Raw genomic sequence first — 20,435 nt, 5'->3', positions numbered from 1 at the left:
ATTAAGTGATACTGGGAAAAGCCGAGGGAAAAATGGGTGCATGCCATTTTGGAAGTCTGTGGTACATTGTAAAAGGGGACATGAGAAATGATAGTCAATAGACGTGAGTCATTGGTTGATCATAGAGACACTGCAAATCAAGTAGACATTATGTATGTTCATAACTCCATGACATGCAGAAATCTATGCTATTGTGAGAACTGGAGTCATTATAGAGGAAGAATGACATGAGCATGTATTACTTTGGTGATATAATTTTGTATGTCTATTTAAATTTCATTTGTATTTTATTACCTCTTGTAGTATTATATAGTTAGTTGAATACTCACTTTGCTATTTTTATTTACTTTTCCCATTTATACTTTTATAAGAAGTTAATAGCAAAGGTAATTTTGTGTCCTAAAATTCTTCAGCATGTGACAGACCAAGGATGCTCCTTCCCCATGTTACAGCTTTGAAGTAAAGTTGTAACATTGAAAGTATGCTGGGAACTTTTGGAGGTAGAATCAAGTAAGAGGATGTTTTTTGAAAGTAGGTCAAAGTGAGAGGGTATAGGTAACTGAGTGTCTTGGAGACAATATTTTGTCCTGGACTTTCCTGTGCTTCTTCTCTCTGTGCTTCTAGCTGCCATTTGATAAGAAGCTTAACCTACCCTACTTTTCTCTTCTGATGTAATGTGCTACCACAGGCTCAGAACAAGAACACAGTGTTCTGGATCCAAACTTCTGAAATCATGAGTTAGGATGAATCTTTCCTTCATTCATTTATCTCAGATATTTATTAAAATTTTGTTAGAGATAACCAGTTTGAATTACAAATACATAATCTCAACAATATATATCTATTTACATTTTCTCATTAATCCCTAGATTTATAAGCATATTCAGTGTTTCAAATAAACATCTCAGAAATCATATTTGTCATCAAAATTCTTCCTACATGCTTCCAGAAATGGATCCTTTCTTAGCTTTCACTCTCTTAGTAAACTAGACTTTTCCTTTGCACAGTTATTTGAGGTTACCATTCTTATGTTTTCTCCCTCCCAGTCCAACCTTTTTACTTGGACTCTCAAAAATGCAGTTTGAATATTACTCCTTCATGCACTTATTATGACCATAGAATTTTAAGCTCTCATCTGTTCTCATTGTAATGATAGCATTACAATATCCTATCCTTGTAATGTTACTTTAGTCTGTCAGATGATCCTGAGCTCAGCTTCCTTCTAGCACTGTGTAGCTCTGTTCTCCACAAGGTCATTCTTCTAGAGCTATATCAGATAGGTTTATTCCTTTTCTTTAAACTCTCCAGGGTCTTTCCTTAATATTAAGCATCTCACTTGGAGCTTTATCTTAACTTTGTCCTGACATTTTGTTTAGAATACCCAGTAAGGGTTCTAACATCTGCTTTCCCTTGCTGATGTGATCCACAATCTGGCCCAAACTTGACATTTCCTCTGTATTACAGCCTAGCATGTTTCTCTGTAGCATCTTTGAGTGTCCTGCTATCTGCTTACCTATTTCCCTTGTATCCTCTCGTATGGACACATATGACTAAGTACCACAAATAAGAACACAAAATTGCTCCTAGTGATTAAACACAGTGCGCTATATAAATTAGATTTGTTTCCATGGCGATTACACAGCAATGACAGACAGAGTAGAAACAGAAGATTTATAAAAGGTGGCAATGAATCAGACAGGCCACATTTTGTTTAGAGCCCTCAATAGTACAGGAGAGCACTGGTTATTCTGGGAAACAACAAAAATAAACCTGAGTCCTTTATTTGATATCCTCTTTGCCTGAAAAAGACCTCCTTGTGGATCGTTTTTCTCATGTCATTCTAATCTTTGTGCCAGCATTATAAGTTCCAATTAGCCTTCCTAACCACTCACTGTATCTTAATGGCCTTTCAATCCACTTGGTACAATAGCATGTATTTTCTTTCTCCACTAGAAAACTGGACTAATTGTAGTTTAGCAAACTCAGAAAGTAATGAGATATTTAAGATTTTTCTTTATTGGCTCAAATCAATCTATCTGCCTAGACATCAAAATTTTGGTTTCAGGGTGTCATATCAAATAGGGTAATAGACCATTGTAAAGTATGATGACTGCTGAAGGATGGGACGAAATATGAGGAACAAAGATAAACAATGGGAGCAATGAGTTAATGACACTGGATGGCATTAATTAAAATGCAAGATCTGAAGGAATAATGGAGTTACCCAGGGAAGGAACAATGACTTCAGCTGCTTTGCTTGGAGTTACATATGTGAGGCTATTTAACATCATTGGAAATTTGATCTCAACGGTTAATTTCTAGATGTTGACTATTTATCAGGTTTGATTCCATGACTCTTATTATAGAAATGCATTATCTTAATGCTTTGTCATTAGTATTCCAATTAAAAATATTTGCCAGCACTTGGCACAAAGCAGTCTCCTGCAGAATGGAGGAAGAGTGACTTCTAGCCTGAGGAATGCAAACTCATTCACACAGCTGGCTTCCCTGTGACTCTCTGGGATTCAGTTGTTAGGCCAAGCTCAGACTGGCTGCAGAATACCAAACATAAGTGGTGATAAATGGTGGGATATCAAATTAGAGCAAGTGTCTAGCAGGGTGCCTCCAGGATTGTTTCCGGGCCCAGTCATATTTAACATGCTCGTTAATGATCTAGAAAGGCAGGTAAGCAGAATGCCAAGCTTTGAGATGTTCTATAAAACCCAGGGAAAGGCAAGAGCCTACAAATATATTTGTTTTTCAAAAACAGAGTTTAGTTTCAATGAGTGGCGGGAGGATACGCAGTTTTGGACCATAATTAGATTTATATAGCTGCAAAGCAACACAAACATACAGGCTTCTTCTGGGTGAATGCCTTACAACTTTTCACCAACGAATCAGAAAGGAACTGCGATACTTATTTTGGACTCTCACGAAAAGGATTCTGTTTTGTGGAAAATAATAGGTCCAAGATAACAAATGACTGATCATATCAGTAGCCAATTATTCATAGAGGAGATAGATAGCATCCATACGTGTAAAACACAAAATATTGGGGTAACATAAGAAACCCTGATATATGGTAACTTTCCTTGGGAAAATCAATTTCTTTGGTTGTAGTTTGAAATGAAACTATTCAGGCACAAGTGACATAACTTTAAGCTAATTCACTATTAACTTGAGACAAGCATCATCTCAGAACCATCTACAGAATCACCCTAGCTGTCACAATTATGGCAGAGAGAAGCAGGTTCACAGTTTTTTGTTTTTTGTTTTTTTTCTGCATCATATTGTAGATCCTAAGATGTTTCACAGATTCACAAAGAGAGAGCGAACTTTTTTTGTAGGAATGGAAATGAGAGCTCAGGGATGTGGGGGGAGTGAAGCAAAAGGATTCCCTCCAGGCCCTGTATGTGGGGAACAGGTAAAATTTAGAATCTAGGTAAATGGACAAGTGAGTTCTGTGGTTCTTTGCTCTTTGTCTAAAAGAGATGATCTCCAAATATTCCAGGTGATTGCCTGTTCCTTCTGGTTTCTTCGTGATTTGTTAGGGCATGTGGCAAAGCTCACTCCATGAAATCCGGCAAATCCAAACAAATATTATGAAAAGACTGTTTGATAGGCTTCAGTTTCTCCCTTTCACTGCTAGAAACCACCTTCTCCTGTACAGTGTATCACACTCATCAGCTCATTTGGGTTCTATCATGTATTCCAGAAGAATGTAGTACAACTGCCTGGAGTACATTGAACCCTTCATCTGAGGCCATCTACACATACATTTGTTCTATGAAGCTTATTCACTCTAGCTGAAAGCAATTGAAAAGCTGAGGCTTTCAAGCCAAATCATCTACTAGAGTGCTCAGAATAATCTATCATGGTATTTAAAGATGAGCTCATATTTTGAATTCATGCTTTCTGCATCTGTGTCTATTACTGGATCACAAGCGCCCACCTAAGTTATACCACAACCACACACACACACACACACACACACACACACACACACACACACACACACACAAACATGAAAGAGAGAAAGAAAGACAGAGACAGAGACAGAGACAGAGGCAGAAAGAGGGTAGGTGGGTGCAGAGTTACCCAGCAGTCAATACTTGTGTTTGGCCTTTCTAGAACTTTATTAGCTGCATCCTTAAATGCCATCAAATGGGTGTTTTCCTCTCCAGCTGACAGCTTCCACTGCTTGGCCCTAGTCCACCTGCAACTGCTTTACTCAATGTGACTCCTTGTAGATGCTGGAGTGTGATGTCAGGCTAATTCCATGTGGCTTCCTTTCTACTTAAGAAACAATTATGTGAGTGCAGGTATACTCTAGTGTATTCTTTCCCCTTTCAAAACATTAATAGCTTGTTACTACATCACTTCACTATGAAAGTGTGTTTCTATTTATAAATACTCTATGCTAATTATTATATTTACCAAGATATTTATTTATATGTTTTATCTTCTGTAATATTTCATCAGATATGGGAAATAATTAGAGATTAGAAATTGCTTTTTTTTCCTTTAATAGGGGTCAGCTGATACTCAGGATCACACCTAGGTCTTTGCATATATTTAGTAGGTATAATCTCACTAAGCTTCATGCCCAGACTGAGCAATACACTGATAACAACGCTCACCTAAGGAAAATATACAAGAAGTATTTTAAAGTTAATAGTATTTGAACTATGATAAATAATTGTTGTCCCTTCAGCATAATAGTCATTAGCATCTTAACTGGAATAGGTGTGATTACTCAAGATGGTAACTGCTTGTGTTTCACTCATAGGATGAGGAGTTGAGGAGGTCTATTAGAGTTTTCTAAGAGTCAATATACCCACATAGTTTAGTCTTGATTTTGAGACAGGGAATTACCAGAACAATCATTTTCATCCCCCCTTAGTGTGATCGCTATGATTTTTTTCATTGCAATTTTCAAATTTGTTTGAATTTCAAAAAGTATTTTTAATTTTACCTCCATTGGACTTATTAGACAGAAAGAAGTCATCGCTCATTGGTGAATGCATGCTCTATGTGATGTAGGCACCACAATGTAAGGCAATTGTTCTTGTCACTCTTATGTCTAACATGTTTCCTGGTCTTGCTTAGCATTAAATAATTTATATCAAGTCCAGAAAATCTTTGTTTCATTTTTAGGTAAGATTTTTACCATGGATTGATATACCTGAGGGCATTCACCAGCAATATTACCAAAATATAGTCAAATTTTGCAGTAAGTTTGTTAGAATTTGGTGAAAGAATCATTCCCTGGTCTTTGACAATCACACAATAGTTCTTTTAACATTAATTCCACCTCTTTTGTCAAATATAATATATATATATTTATATTATATATATTATATATATAAATATGAATATACTGGAGGTTGATTCCTCTTACCAGGCAAGAAAGTTTGTACCATGATCTTTGCAAGCACCTTAACAGAGTAATGATTTTTCTCAGTAGTGTGATAAGAAAGCACTAACATTTCAACATCGTTATGATTATTGCCATCAATATTTTTTCTTATAACTATTTTCCTTTTGTTGCTATGTTTCTAGTACTAGATTGCAACCACCAATGACTATTTATATGCCTCAATAAAGCATAAAACAATTAAGTACTAATTGAAAATGCATATTGGTAGGAATTGTTACTCTTGTCTTCCCTCATCCCCTCTTCTGTGTGTGTGTGTGTGTGTGTGTGTGTGTGTGTGTGTGTGTGTGTGTATGTGTGTATGTGTGTATGCATATGGGAACATGTAGTTACTTTTTTTCCCCATTTTTCTTTATTAAGAAATTTTCTACTCATTCCACATACTATCCACAGATCCCCCCTCTTCCCTCCTCTCACCCCCCAGCCTTCTTTCCCAAACCACCCCACATACCCACATCCCCCCAAATCGAGGTCTCCCATGAGGAGTCAGCAGAGCCCAGCACACTGAGCCTAGGCAGGTCCAAGCCCCTCCCCACTGCACCAAGGCTGTGCAAGGTGTCACATCACAGGCACCGGATTCCCAAAAGCCTGCCCAAAGACCAGGGACAGATCCCGATCCAATTAATGAGAGAGAGGAGAGATGCTGCAGGCAAGGGATGCTGAGATCATGATGGGAGGATATGCAGAGATGACCAGCCACACTAGTGGAAGCCCATGAACTGTGGATTGGTGACTGTGAAGCCCCCATGGGACTGGACTAGGCCCTCTGGATACAGAAGACAGTTATTTGGCATGTAGTTACTTTTTAAAGAAAGAGTTGGTAAAGTTAAATATGTTGCCTGGAGTAGTGTGTCTAGAAATTGATACAACTTATTTAAGCCCAGACATGCCAAGTACTTAGGTATCTAGTACCCAGATTCACTATGTACCAGAAAAGGAAATCATCACAAAGACACAGAGGAATATTGTGGTAGCCATATTCCTATGGAGTGCATGGTTTAACTTGCTTCAACTTGCTTCACTTATAGGCATGGTGAGGAGACTATTCTCCAACTTTAACAGTGAATCCCTGTCTTCCCATGCTATTCACCACGGAATAGCACCTGTTGTCAAATAGCCACATAGAGCAAGATGAAGATTTTTATCTCATTTGATAAATTTGAAATTTGAACTCTCTTTTGAACTTCTGTGCTCCATCTCATAATCTTCAAATTCAGCCATAATCATTAATACCCATAATCATGGACACACTTCTCGAAAGAACTCAGAGAATGAGGATACTGAGGCCAGTACAGTAAAATCAGTATTCCCAAAGTCACACAGTGACTGGAAACCAAGACACTTTAATATAGTTGACTTCCTTCAACAGCTTACTCTACTCTTCTACTTCCTAAATTAATTTGAACATTTACTTAAATTTCTCTTTGGTCCATAAAGTTTTGGTCTCTCTATTCTGTGTAGCATGCTAACACCACAGATTTTAGAACTTTTTGGAATGTAGACTTCCTTTCTTTAATATAATTACTTATTGGAAGTGTTTACATGCCTTTTAGTATTTTGATGACACAATATACATTGACTACAGGTGTACTGCATGACTTAGGCTGTAGGTGTTTGAGAGTATAATGAAGTGACTCCTTGCTGCCTGAAATTGCTGAGAGGTGAAAAAAATAATGCATTCATGGTTTTACCACCATAGAAGATACATCTGAGATTCATGTTAATCAATAATTATGCATTTTGGAGTTTTACTGATAATTTGTTCAAATTACAATAACAAGTGTAGCAGGCTTTCTTGGACAGACAGCCACCAAATCATGACTCAGACACTTATTATTAATTATGAATGCTCAGCCTTAGCTTAGGCTTGTTTCTAGCTAGCTTTTTTTAAACTTAAATTAACCCATTTCTATTAATGTATATGCTACCCCAAGGCTTCTTTACCTCTTCTTTGTACTCTCTTTCCTGCTTTCCTACTTCCTCCTTGTCTGTCTGTCTGGTCCCAGGCTGGCTGGACCCAGCTGGCTGACTGGCAGCTCTTCCCTCTCTGTCAACCAGTGCCACCTATCCCTCTACTGCCTAACTATTGACCATTCAGCTTTATATTAGACCAATCAGGTGCCTTAGGTAGGCAAGGTAAAAACAATAACACTTTTTTACATAGTAAAACAATTATTCTACAACACAAACAAATGCAATACATCTTTATATGGTTGAACAAATATTCTATTACACAACATTTCCCCCTTTTTGTCTAAATAAAATTTTAGCCTCAATATAGTAAGACCATATACAATAAGAACAATTATCATGTAAGAATTATATTTACAATCCCCAGTCCATTTGTGTGGTGATATATTGTGTCCCCCAATATATTGTGCACCCTAATAAAGCTTATCAGAATATTAGAGGAAAAAGCCAACCACTATATTAAACATAGAAACAATGGTAGCACCTGTCTTTAATTCTAGCATTCGGGAGGCAAAGATCCATCCATATCTCTGGGAGTTCAAGATCACACTGGGACCAGAGCCAGGAATGATGGCACACTCCTTTAATCCTAGCACTAACCATAGTGGTCTGGAGGTCTGTACAGACAGATAGGAAGTAATGTAGCTGAGTGGAGAGAGGAAGTAAGATGGCAAGGACAGAAAGGAATATTGGCATGGGTATACAGGAAATAGGTCATTTTGGAAGCTGAGAAGTTGGTGAGGTGAGGTTGGCTGTGTCTTGTCCTATTCCTCTGATCTCTCAGTTTTTATCCCAATATCTGGCTCTTGGTTTTATTTTATTAATAAGACCATTTAGAAATTCATCTTACACATTTGTTTTTGGCAAATTCAAAGAAAATACTCCATTATTTATCCTATCTTGGTAAGGCCAAAGTTTTGTACCTAATTTACCATTTGTTACAACTAAGGAAAACTGTAACTGTATCTATCTAGTCTTCAACTCCATCAAAGAACCCAGAAGGATATAACATTACCTGAATAAAAAGAAAGTGCAGTGGAAGCCACTTATAAAACTAAGAAATGTCGGGATATCTGCCTGCCTGGAGAGTCATTCCAAGATTCCTCTGCAACGTTAGGGCATCCATCTTTAACCTACAGGCTTAGAAAATCTGGCAGACTTTTCTATGAAGTAGGAAATTTGAAAGACTGACCCACTTTGTCTTTGCAAAAGTCAGAAGTTTTTTTTTTTTTTCCTTTGTGACTGCAGAATATCTGGCAGAATTTTCTATGAAGCAGAAATTTTACAGTACTCTCCTGCCTTGTCTTGGCATATTTTGGCAGTCACATTTCTTTGTGTTCTGTATGTCCAGTTTGGATGATATACTGTCAGCAGTCAATGCAAGGACAGTTCCTTGCCCAAATGGCTAGGTTTGCCAAAATGAGAGCAAACTCTGTATGGATGTTCATTGATGCCCATAATCCTTTTATGAAGTAGATTGGTGCTGCCAGGAGCAGACATGTTTCACTGTTATGAAAATCCTTAGGTTATTAAACATCTTAAATGCCATATTCTTTAGGTCTCTGAAGCATTCGAAGACCACATATCTATCTTTAATATATCTGTTTAGCCTTGAAAGCATATCTAAAATGACTACAAGTTTCATTATTATAGATGACTAGCTATTAACTTGCATTTCTTAATTATGCACTACATTTTTAAATGAAATGCATAAGCATAATACCCCAAACAAGAGTAGAAGCATACTTACAGTATAATGAAAATAACTTTAAATTTGTATCAATATACCAGTATCTGAGGTTAATAGTTGTCTTTTTATCCTATATTCCTACACCCCACCCTAAATGATGACAAACATCCACAACCTATTGAATGACAAAAAAACACCAACTCCACTTCTTGGGAATGTGTGTGTTATGTTCTCTACACTGATCCTGCTGTCTGGGGGCAATGACATCACCAGTAGACCCTGAGAAAATTGAGATATTGGTCAAGTCTCAGAGAAATTAGTTGTAACATCTGTTGTCCAGTCTCAGAACCATTCCAATATAGAGGGATTAGTATATACATCACCTGTCTTATAGTTTTTCTTGGTTTATTTCTTTATGTTTGTAGCCAAGATTCAGAAGGTCTCCCTCAGTCAAACCTGCTCTCTATTAACCTTGAAGGAATCCATAGCCTTTTGTTTCCTGTGGAAACAAGCATAACCTCTCTCCCAATGCAATACATTTTCTGAATACCATTTTAAATTTAAGACATTCCTAAAGTATCTGGGATAGTTTAATTCAGCAGTACTTTTTACAATCCCATGTCTCTCAACAGCTGTTGTTTGCTCATCAGCATTCAAAGTCAACACAACACCATACAGAATCCATCCAGACTCCCTGTGTATTTCCCATCTTTATGTGTTTTTTTTTTCTTTATGTTACTTCACTGTCTTTTTAAAGACTTTATTATTTTAAAACTATTTTTTTCCTATGACTATCTACACCCATTTTCCTTTTTTTTTTCTTAAATGTCTACATACCTTTTAAATCACACTGTAACCTGCTTAGAGATTTTTCTGGTCTGGACCTGCTTTACTGTGCACCTGTAGCATTCTCTAACTACCTGAGTCAAACCTTAAACTTGCCATGTGGCTTTGCCCTGGCAGTTGGCTCTGCCCTTCTAGGGTCCATGAGAGCTGAGCTTTATGCTCATGTGCATGGCTGAGAGCTGAGTTTAACTGGGCACTGCCTTTAGCCAGGGGGGTTCATTTAACAGCCTCAGCTCTAGGGTGTTGGTGTTTGCACTGTGGCAGGCATTTTTACTTAGCTTTCTATTTCTGTTTAACATGTTGGCTGGTCAAGCGCTTGCTGTACTGTGGAGCCACACCTCTGTAGGCTACTAGGAAGCCCTATTGCTTTATTTATTTTTCTTTCTGTTACTTTCTGTTTCAGCTTTCTCAGGCCCTGTGTAGAAATACGTGCCCCATGTTGAGTGCTAAACGTAGCTGGCTTTCTTGGGCCACTAGTCCTCAAATCATGACATGGATATTTATTGAGAATTATGAACACTTGGCCTTAGCATAGGTTTGTTTCTAGTTAGCTTTTTTTTTTTAACTTATATCAACCCATTTTTATTAATCTGTGTACTTCCCCAAGCCTTGTTTACTTCATCTAGGTACTGTGCTTCCTGCTTTCCTGCTTGTTCCATGTCTGTCTGTCTCCTAGCTAACTGGCTCCCTAGGGGGCTGGTTGGCATCCTTTTTTTTCTCTGCCAGTCCTGCCTATCCCTCCCCTGCCTGGCTATTGGACATTCAGCTTTATTTTAGACCAACCAGGTGCCTTAGGCAGGCAAAGTAAAAGAGCAACACATCTTTATATCATTAAACAAATGCAGCATAAACAAAAGCACCATTTCTTTATATAGTTAAACAAATGCAGCATAAACAAATGCAACACATCTTTACATAGTTAAACAATTATTTTGCAACACAAAAAACAAAGTTAGAAGTGATTTAAATGAAACAAATAAACCTTGTAGAGAAATGCTGAGCTGCAGTGGAGGAAAGGGACATTGAGATAGAAGGAACAAATGACAAGTTAGCGGCCTTTCACCAACCTCTAGTGAAATGGCTACACACACTGACCAGAGTTTAGGTTATTAAAATATAGACAAACACCAACAAATTTATATCAGTCACTGGAGCTGCAGGTGCTTGTGGTGGTATTGTGTTCCCCAAAATATTGTGCACCCTAATAAACTTATCTGGGGTCAGAGACAGAACAGCCACAATATTAAACATAGAAGTTAGGTAGTGGTAGCACATGCCTTTAATCCTAGCATTCCAGAGGCAGAAATCCATGTGTTCAAGGATACAGCCAAGCATGGTGACTCATGCCTTTAATCCCAGGAAGTGAGCCTTTAATCCCAGGGAGTGATGGTAGAAAGGAAAGATAAGGTGTGAAGACCAGAAACTAGAAGCATTTGGCTGGTTAAGTATTTGGCCTGGTTAAGCTTTCAGGGTTTCGAGCAGCATTTCAGCTGAGACCCATTCTGGATGAGGACTCAGAGGCCTCCAGTCTGAGGAGACAAGACCAGCTGAGGATCCAGCGAGGTGAGGTAGCTGTGGCTTGTTCTGTCTCTCTGATCTACCAGCATTGACCCCAATAACTGGCCTCGGGTTTGATTTAATTAATAAGCCCTTTTAAGATTTCTGCTACAGGTACTCCAATGTGCTTACATTATACAAAGCATTTATATCATCTGAATAAAATCAGCCTACAGATACAAAGTAGTATACTGACCAGTAACTAAGACAAATGGAAACAATGTTTGGAAACTACATATACCTTTGCCAGCACTAAATATATTTTTACATGACTAAAGCAACCAATAATCAATTAGTCAATCAATAAATAAATTAAATCAGCCCATGAAAGAATCACACATAAGAATGTGAATGATCTAAGACACATTTTAATTCAATTTTTACATCTGTACCCAACATAGAAAAAATGCAGGGATGATACATAAAAGTGTACAATTAAAACATTTTATCATGAAAACTCTTTTGAATTAGTTAAATATTTAACTAGAATTTTTTTTTTTTTTTTTGGTTTTTCGAGACAGGGTTTCTCTGTGTAGCTTTGCGCCTTTCCTGGGACTCACTTGGTAGCCCAGGCTGGCCTCGAACTCACAGAGATCCGCCTGCTTCTGCCTCCCGAGTGCTGGGATTAAAGGCGTGCGCCACCACCGCCCGGCAACTAGAAATTTTTTAAAGGACAAAATAAAGAAAAGGGAAACAAATAAGTGTTAAGACACATGTTTTATTTGTACCTGAAGATACTCTTGATTTATGGCACTCTATTGTCAATCATATCAACAACTTTTAATATTGTATGAATATTATATTTTCTGGTTTAAGATGACTACATAAAGATATTGTTCATATATATATATATATATATATATATATATATATATATATGTTCAATTTATTTTTTAAAATACCTCAGGGGTTATGGTGTGCCTGTTTATTATTGTATCATTATGTATATAGTTGTAGGTTCACATATTATTTGTTAATACATTTTCCTTATTAAATAAGTCAGTAAAAATATTTACTGGAGGCATTGTTGATCTTAGGACTCTTTTATCTTTATTTTTCTCTATTGGTGATGTTTGCATTATAAAACTTTTCTGTGATTTTCCTTGAGCTAATTCCCTGAATGCCTTATGTTCAATCTCGTGGTCTAACACCAATGAATTTACGTACAGTGACAGTTTTATTGAGAAATTAGTAGCGCTTTCTTTCTTGGAACCTAGTTCACTTTTACTCCTTCTCTTCTGAAATACATTTTTACATAATTAATTTTGTTCTTGAACAGAAAGTTGAGTGTTACACTTTTATACCTACACACAGAAGAGAACCTTCTGACAAGTTTAAATTGTTGATTACAACTTTAGAAATGGCTGGCAATGTAGCTCAGTGGAAGAACTCTTGTCAAGCAGTTTTTAAAAAGTTGTGACAGTCACCATGTATGTATATGTAAACATACATATACATGCAAATAAACTTGTATTTTGTGATTAATCAATAAAGTTCTAGGGGTCCTATATTAGGAAATTAATATTCAAAATGTTTAAAATATTTGAATGAAGTATAAGCTGATGATATATTCTCTAGTATTATCAGAGCAAGGTAGCAAATGTTGATGGTGAACAAAAATTATAGATAGTGCAGTTCATTGAATAGTTACACATGTGTATCGAGCAATTTAAATATATTTGAACAGAATAAAATAATGCTGAAAGTATAGAAAATTTATATTGGATTTTCATGGTTTAACATTCTGAAAATATATTTTGGGTCTCTGTAGTGTAAAAATATTAATTACATAAAGAAATGATTGAGATTTTTTTAAATAAACAAGATACGTTCTTAAATTTCATTTTACAAAAAGTTAATTTCTTATGTGGTTATTATGCAATTTAGAATTGCATGTGTGGCTCACAGTATATTATTATTGAACAGTAGTCCAAGAGTAAATAGACCAAAGTCAATAGAGTTGCTTTCTTTGGAAAATCTTTTCCATGCATCTGTAGTCTAGAATGCCCTGTGTTCTTTCACACATGATTCTGATTTATTCTTTCAGCGTACATATATTAGCATATCTTGTCATCGGCATCCATTATTATCAATTGTAAAGACCATTTGGAATGGAAGCTGTCTGCATGGCTGACTTTGAAATACCCAGGGTTTTCTCAGGAATAGATGTGGATTTCTGAACTCACCTTATAGTAGGGTTAGCAACAATTTCTGCCAACATAGAAACCAGTTAGGAGTGTTTTATTGGAATGTAATAGCACAGCGAGAGTTTGCTGTTAAGTGCTGCAGGACTTCCAGCCATTTCTGTAGCATATGAGGTGGGATGCTCCTGGTAGGTACACCACTAGAGGGAGGCCTTCCTCACAGACGTTCTGCTTCTGATCTCACGCCTCCATCTCTGCATATGTTCGCTTTCCTCACTTTGTTTGAACACACACAGTGATGAGCCATGCCTTCTCAACAGTTCTGTTTGTATCGGCAGATGTGTGCTGCTCTAAATCTTGGTCAGCAAAGACTCTTGTTGTGATGGATAGTGATGACTGCAAGGACTCATTACTACTCAAAGTACTGAGAATACGACACTTCTAATACTCAGGTATAGATGGGACATCTGTATCCACCTTCCCTCCAAGGCTAAGAGAGTAAAAAAAGAATATAAAAGCCAGATGTTGGGGAGAAGGACTGTGAAATGTTATCATCTGCATGTGCCTTAGCTGGCACATACATAACCCACAGTAATAGGTATGGTTACCTGTACTAGATCAAGCCATTTAAAAACTTCAACATGAGGGTGTAGGGACTACAGAGCTATTGGCAGTTGATGACTGCCAGGGAAAGGAGAGTAAATTTTCTTTGGAGTTATGACCAATGGTAGGTTTCCCAGGCCCCAAGGAATGATTCCACATCCATATGCATATGAGGAACACTAAGGAAGGGGACATGGAGTTGACAAGGAGATGTGATGTAGGGAGGAGGATTCTGAAGGGAGTAGAAATAACCAAGATTCTATTAGGGAGTAGATATAACCAAGACACATTGTATACATCTCTCAAATAATAAATAAAACCCTTTAAAATAGCACCATCATCATCAGCAACAACAAAACACTATTATATAAGGCGAGATGAGGTATCCTACTCTTATAATCCAGCATTTTAGGATGTAGAGACAAAGGGGCGGGAATTCATGGTCATCTTTAGCTACATAATAAATTCAAGGCCAGCCTAAGCTACAGAGGACGCTGTCCAAACAAATGAACAATCCAACAAAAGAGCAACAAAACACACACTATACAAGTTGTTTGAAGATACTAGAAAATTTCATTTTTTGCCATTTTTTCCAATAAAGAAAGGGACAATGGAATATTTGCTTTTAACTTTATTTATTCTTTCAGAAATGAAAAACAAAAGTATGAAGGAAAAATAGAAAAAAAAACTAGGTTACTCTTCAATAGTAAATAAATGATTCTACAGAAAAACTCAGTCTACATAGGCAATACTGTCCTCTCAAAGTACACAGAGCAATCAAAGATTAAACAAGATTGACCACTGACATACTGTCAAGTGGGGATAAATTACTTCAGTTAATATAGCAAATTAATATATTTAGTGAGTTTCAGTTTTAAAATGAGACACTTAAGAAGCAAGAAAAAGAGCGAAATAAATCACATTTTATGCTTTTTTCTTTTTTATTATTAAGAAATTTTCTATTCATTTTACATACCAACCACAGATCCCCCTCTCCTCCCTCATCCCGCCCCCTAGATCTCCCAAACCACCCCATTCCCACCTCATTTTGAACAATTCTATTGCACTGTAATTTGAGAGAGACAGAGAGACACAGAGAGAAATTAGGGATTATATTTTTCTTCCATACACCTCTCTTTATCCAAACTTCTACTTTTTTTCAGGGAGCTACTATCTTGTTCCTTTTTTTTTTTGGTTTTTTCGAGACAGGGTTTCTCTGTGTAGCTTTGCGCCTTTCCTGGGACTCACTTGGTAGCCAAGGCTGGCCTCGAACTCACAGAGATCCGCCTGCCTCTGCCTCCCGAGTGCTGGGATTGAAGGCGTGCGCCACCATCGCCTGGCTTACTATCTTGTTCTTACAGTCTGAATATCCAGAAATTTTGTCTGAGAAGAGATGCGATACTAGTGTTCCCTTCCCCAGTTCTTGCAAGACTCAGTCTCAGATAACAGGGTAGGTAGAAGGTCAATCATTTCTTTATCTATGGGATGCGGCTTTATAATCTGGTCTCCAATGTCAGTTTCTGGACACCTTTGAAGGTTTACAAAGTGTGATGGCTCACTTTTCAAAGTTCACTATGCCAGCCTGGTGACTCCAAGTTAAATTTTCCAGAGGACATAGAACTGCGAAGGGAAAAACATCATTTCAACTGCCAGAGTCATTTGAGTCATTGATTAACTCTAATGGCCACAGATAATAAGATGCTTCGGTTCCCTTATTAGTTCACCACTGTACAGATTATATGATATTAGAGATGGCATTTAGGTTATGGTTTGATTCGACAATCCTCAAGTTTCAAATTAGTTGAAGAATTCATTTGAATTAGCGCCTTAGGAAGAGTGAAACTTCCCAATGAGATGCTTTCCAGAGAAATTCCTTGGAGTCATACCCTAGGTCACGTTGTTACCTTCCTGACAAATGTGTAAATTATAGTATCTGTTTTCCAGAGGTCAGAAATAACTACAGGATTTATATAACTGCACAGACAGTTGGATTTCCATCCACTGTCAACTCTGTATTCTTTTCCCTTTTACATGGTGTAACAATCTCCAGACACATCAGTGAGGTGCCTAAAATTGTTGTAGTAATTTTGAATGATTCCCTTATTCCATGGGGTGCCCTTGCTCTACCTGCATCCTTTTTCTATGATCATGCCTGAAGACTCGAGAAGAATCTCCTCCTTGTGTTGCAGATGAAGATTCTAGTTCAGATCTAAACTATTGACTCAGAAGTACAAATGAAAAACAAGGAGAAAGAGGGGGAAGAGGGGATAGAAGAGGGGAGGGGCTAGAAGAGGAGATGGGGGTAAAGGAGAGGAGGGGGAGATTGATCATATTAAATCATGGGATGAGGCTGAGTAAAACAAATGAGCAGCAACATTTGAAGACCATTCTAAAGCCTGTGCTGTTTCTGTTCTTTGAAGAATGGCAAAAGAAAATAGTTAAACTTATTTAAATATCAAATGCTTATACACAATTGAAAAGACATTTCCAATGCTTTCATTGTATTTTCACTTAAAAAAAAAACAGTAATTTTCCAAGGTTACATTTCACCTGGGAAATAATTAAAGCAAGAGCTTTGAGAATGAATTCAGCCAATAGCTTTTTGTATAATTCTGATGTCAGTAATTACTTCTTTTGATCATGGACTCTGCTTCCAACAGGGAGATGCTGTGCCTTTGGGAAGAGGAGACAATGACAATTTTATGTTCTTTCCCTGAATCTGTTCAATGAAATTATATAATGTATATATTAACTACAGCAAACATTTATTTTCTCCAGCTGTATGCTATATGAACAATAAATTTTGAAGTTGGAATATGATGTAAAGTACAAACTCAAAAATATTGTGTCTATTTAAAACATTTTATTTCAAGACAATTGCTTCATTTCTTGTCTCTAGTTTAAGTTTATATGAACTTTAATTCTATAAGGAAAATGATTATAGGGAAAATTACTAGAATAATACTTTTCAAACTTATTTTAGTACTTTAACTTTTTATTTATACTAAGTAATATGACTATATATAGAGAGATATGCAAATGGAATTTCATTGGAGTAGGTTGTTCTTGTAAATTTCAGTCAATGACATTTACTTATAGTGAAGACATTGAATAAAGCACTGAATTCATTCGAATGAACACAAAATATGAATCATAATGGCATATTTGACAGAAAAATATTCAATACCATATTTTTAACTTATTTTTATATTCTGATTTGTTTACAGAAAAATTTGCCAGTTTCGAGGATGTTTTTCAAGAACTTTGGCTTTCTACCTCAGATAATTAAAATAAAACTTGAAATTCATTTTTAAACACCACTAAGAACTTTTTTTATCAACCTTTAAGCCCTAATAACATCTGTAAATCCCTCACATTCCTTTTACAATTTCTTAATATGAAAGGGATTTACATTTTAAACCACAGAATTGATAGTACATTTATTTATCTTATTATTATCTTTAACATCTATGTGTCACCCCTAGCCTCACATTGACAGAGGGTTTTCTGAAAGTGTATGATTGCCATTCTCAGTTAGTTGTTTAGACACGCACTTTCTTTTTCAGATTAAATTTTTGTTTTGTTTTGTTTTTCGAGACAGGGTTTCTCTTCGTAGTTTTGCACTTTTCCTGGAACTTGCTTTGTAGACCAGGCTGGCCTCGAACTCACAGAGATTTTCACATTAAATTTTAAATGATTACTTTTGATGTAACCCACACTATTTCTTTTAAGCTTTGCAGAATTGACTGTGGGTAGAGGTTCTGTGACAGTTGCCAACTGGATGACATCATGTGACTTACTCCATTCTAGTGTGTCCCGATCTGCAGTAGAGCAGCTGAGCCTACATCACTTCTTTTTCCCTTTTTAAATTCATTTTCCTCATGGTGCTGTTCCAGATTTTCAGATTGAAAGGTGATTCTAGACTCTGGACCTCCAAATCACTTCCTAGCTCTAAAGTTGCATTTGAGCATAAAAGCCAATAATTAAGGACTGTTTAATAGAACAGAAGAATCAAGAGTACCTATCAACCATAGTGTCAGTATACCAGTTTTAACTTGGTGAGTTCTACAATTTCTTCCACTAAGCACTATAAAAAAGAGTCAACAGATATCATTCCAGGCATGAAAGGGAAATAAGAGATTTGAAAATCAACTTGTCTTATGTTTTCTTAAAGTTAATCCTGATTTGGAGGGTTTATTTTAATGAAACTAATTTAAAAACTACCAAAGAGAGGTCCATTAGACAAAATAATAAAATAAAAATCTGAAGAACTGTCAACAAGAATCATATTTACTAAACCTCCAAATACTATTTTATGTTAACTTGATAAAGGAGCAAAGAGAATGAAGTGTATATATGTCTACTATTCCAACGTAGACAAGCATTGTTAGGGAAGCCTGAGCTGTAGACACTCAAGAAGCTTGTGAAGGCATGGGGACATTTTATTGTTTTTTGTTTCCTGTACTTCATGTTTTTAGAGAATAAGGCTGGCATACCTTTTTTTCTAAATAAAGATATTTATGTTTAAAACATAAGTAAAATATGTTTTAATGGTAATATTTGACTTATGGATAATTTAGCAACTTGTATGATGCAACTTTGAGTTCAAGAGATGAAAAGATAATTTTGATTTGTTTTCAGAAACTACTAAGGGTTGTTTACATATAAAATACATGATTTAAATGTGTTGGCAAATATGAAATGCATTTCAATGAATAAGTCTTTTATTTATTTTATTTTTAAAAAGTTTCTTTTCATTTTACATGCCAATCTCAGTTTCCCCTCCTTCCCCTTCTCCTGCTCTCCCCACCTCCCCCATCCCACCCCCATTCACTTCTCAGAGAGGGTAAGGCCTCCCTTGAGTCAACAAAATCTGGCATACTATGTTGAAGCAGAACCAATCCCCTCCCCCTGTGTCAAGGCTGAGCAAGGTATCCCACCCTAGGGAATGTGTTCCAAAAAGCCTTTTCATACACCCAGGATAAGTCCTGTTATCATTGTCAGGGGCTCCCCAAACAGATCTTACCACATAACTGTTACCCACAAAGGAATAAGACTTATTCCTGTTGTTGTATTACACACAAGAAAGCTTTAATTAATTAACTTTAATCCTGAGGATTGAACATGGAGCTTTGTATGTAATAGGGAAACACTGTTCACTTCAACTACCTCCCTAGCGCTAGCAAAATCATTCTTAGCTTTTTTTATTTTTGGTAGAAGCTTCAGTAATGAAGTAATCATTTGACCTACCTCGCCTTTGACTTTATAACAATAATGATTTTCGGATAGATTGCTTCATAAGTCTATCATGAGACAATCTAAAATCTTAATAACACAAGATGATATGATCATGTGGTACACTGTACTCCATACTCCTGTTTTCCTGTAGCAACATTTAAGCTCTCTAAAAATAGTGTGGATTGTATAATGTCTTCTCTGATGTGGGTATGCTTTATCAAGATAACCCAGCAAAAACTGTTAACCCATTACAAAAGTTCTTCCCTTGATCCAGAGGTAACTTAAGCATTCCTTATGTGCATTACTTCTTCTGTAGGTCACAGTGCAGGTAATGCTAAAGTAAACAGACTAGTTGTCTATGTTTGGTGTCTTTGTAAAATAACAATGTACCTCTGAGGTCTATTTAAGAAAGGTTTTCCCAGCTTCAGAAGGTCAATGAAGATGTTGCATTTAGTGAATTTTAGTGAGGATCTGGGGAGTAAGGTGAACAGAGGGGCATTAAAGGGGTTTCATTCTTAAAAACCATAGACAAGAAACAATAAAAGTCAAATTCATATTGTACCAACCCACCTTCCAGGCAACAACCAGTTCTTGCATTCTTATTTCTCATCCAAAAGATGGGCATTCACCCCCAAAGCAGTGAGATGTCAGTGGCCTATGTACCTCTCGTTAGGCCTCATTCAACTCTCAGTCCTTATGCTAAGGAATACTTTTCTAACACCTGAGCTTTTGGGACAATGAAGTTATCTACTTGCCTAGGAAGACCATCTGTGTGCCAAAAAAAAAAAAAAAAACTTGTATGATAAACACTTTGAGAACTCTGCATGATGAATTCTAGAATAGCAAACTTTGTTACCTAAGGGAGTGAAGCGCCTTCTGATACTTAAAGGAAATCTGTTAGACACTGGGGTTTGCATAAGTTCTTTATTGTTTTCATTTTTGATTTGTT

This window comes from Peromyscus eremicus, chromosome 17, assembly GCF_949786415.1.
Source record: "Peromyscus eremicus chromosome 17, PerEre_H2_v1, whole genome shotgun sequence".
Classification (NCBI taxonomy): Eukaryota; Metazoa; Chordata; class Mammalia; order Rodentia; family Cricetidae; genus Peromyscus; species Peromyscus eremicus.
The sequence above is the reverse complement of the archived record's forward strand: the minus strand, read 5'-3'. Positions refer to the sequence as shown.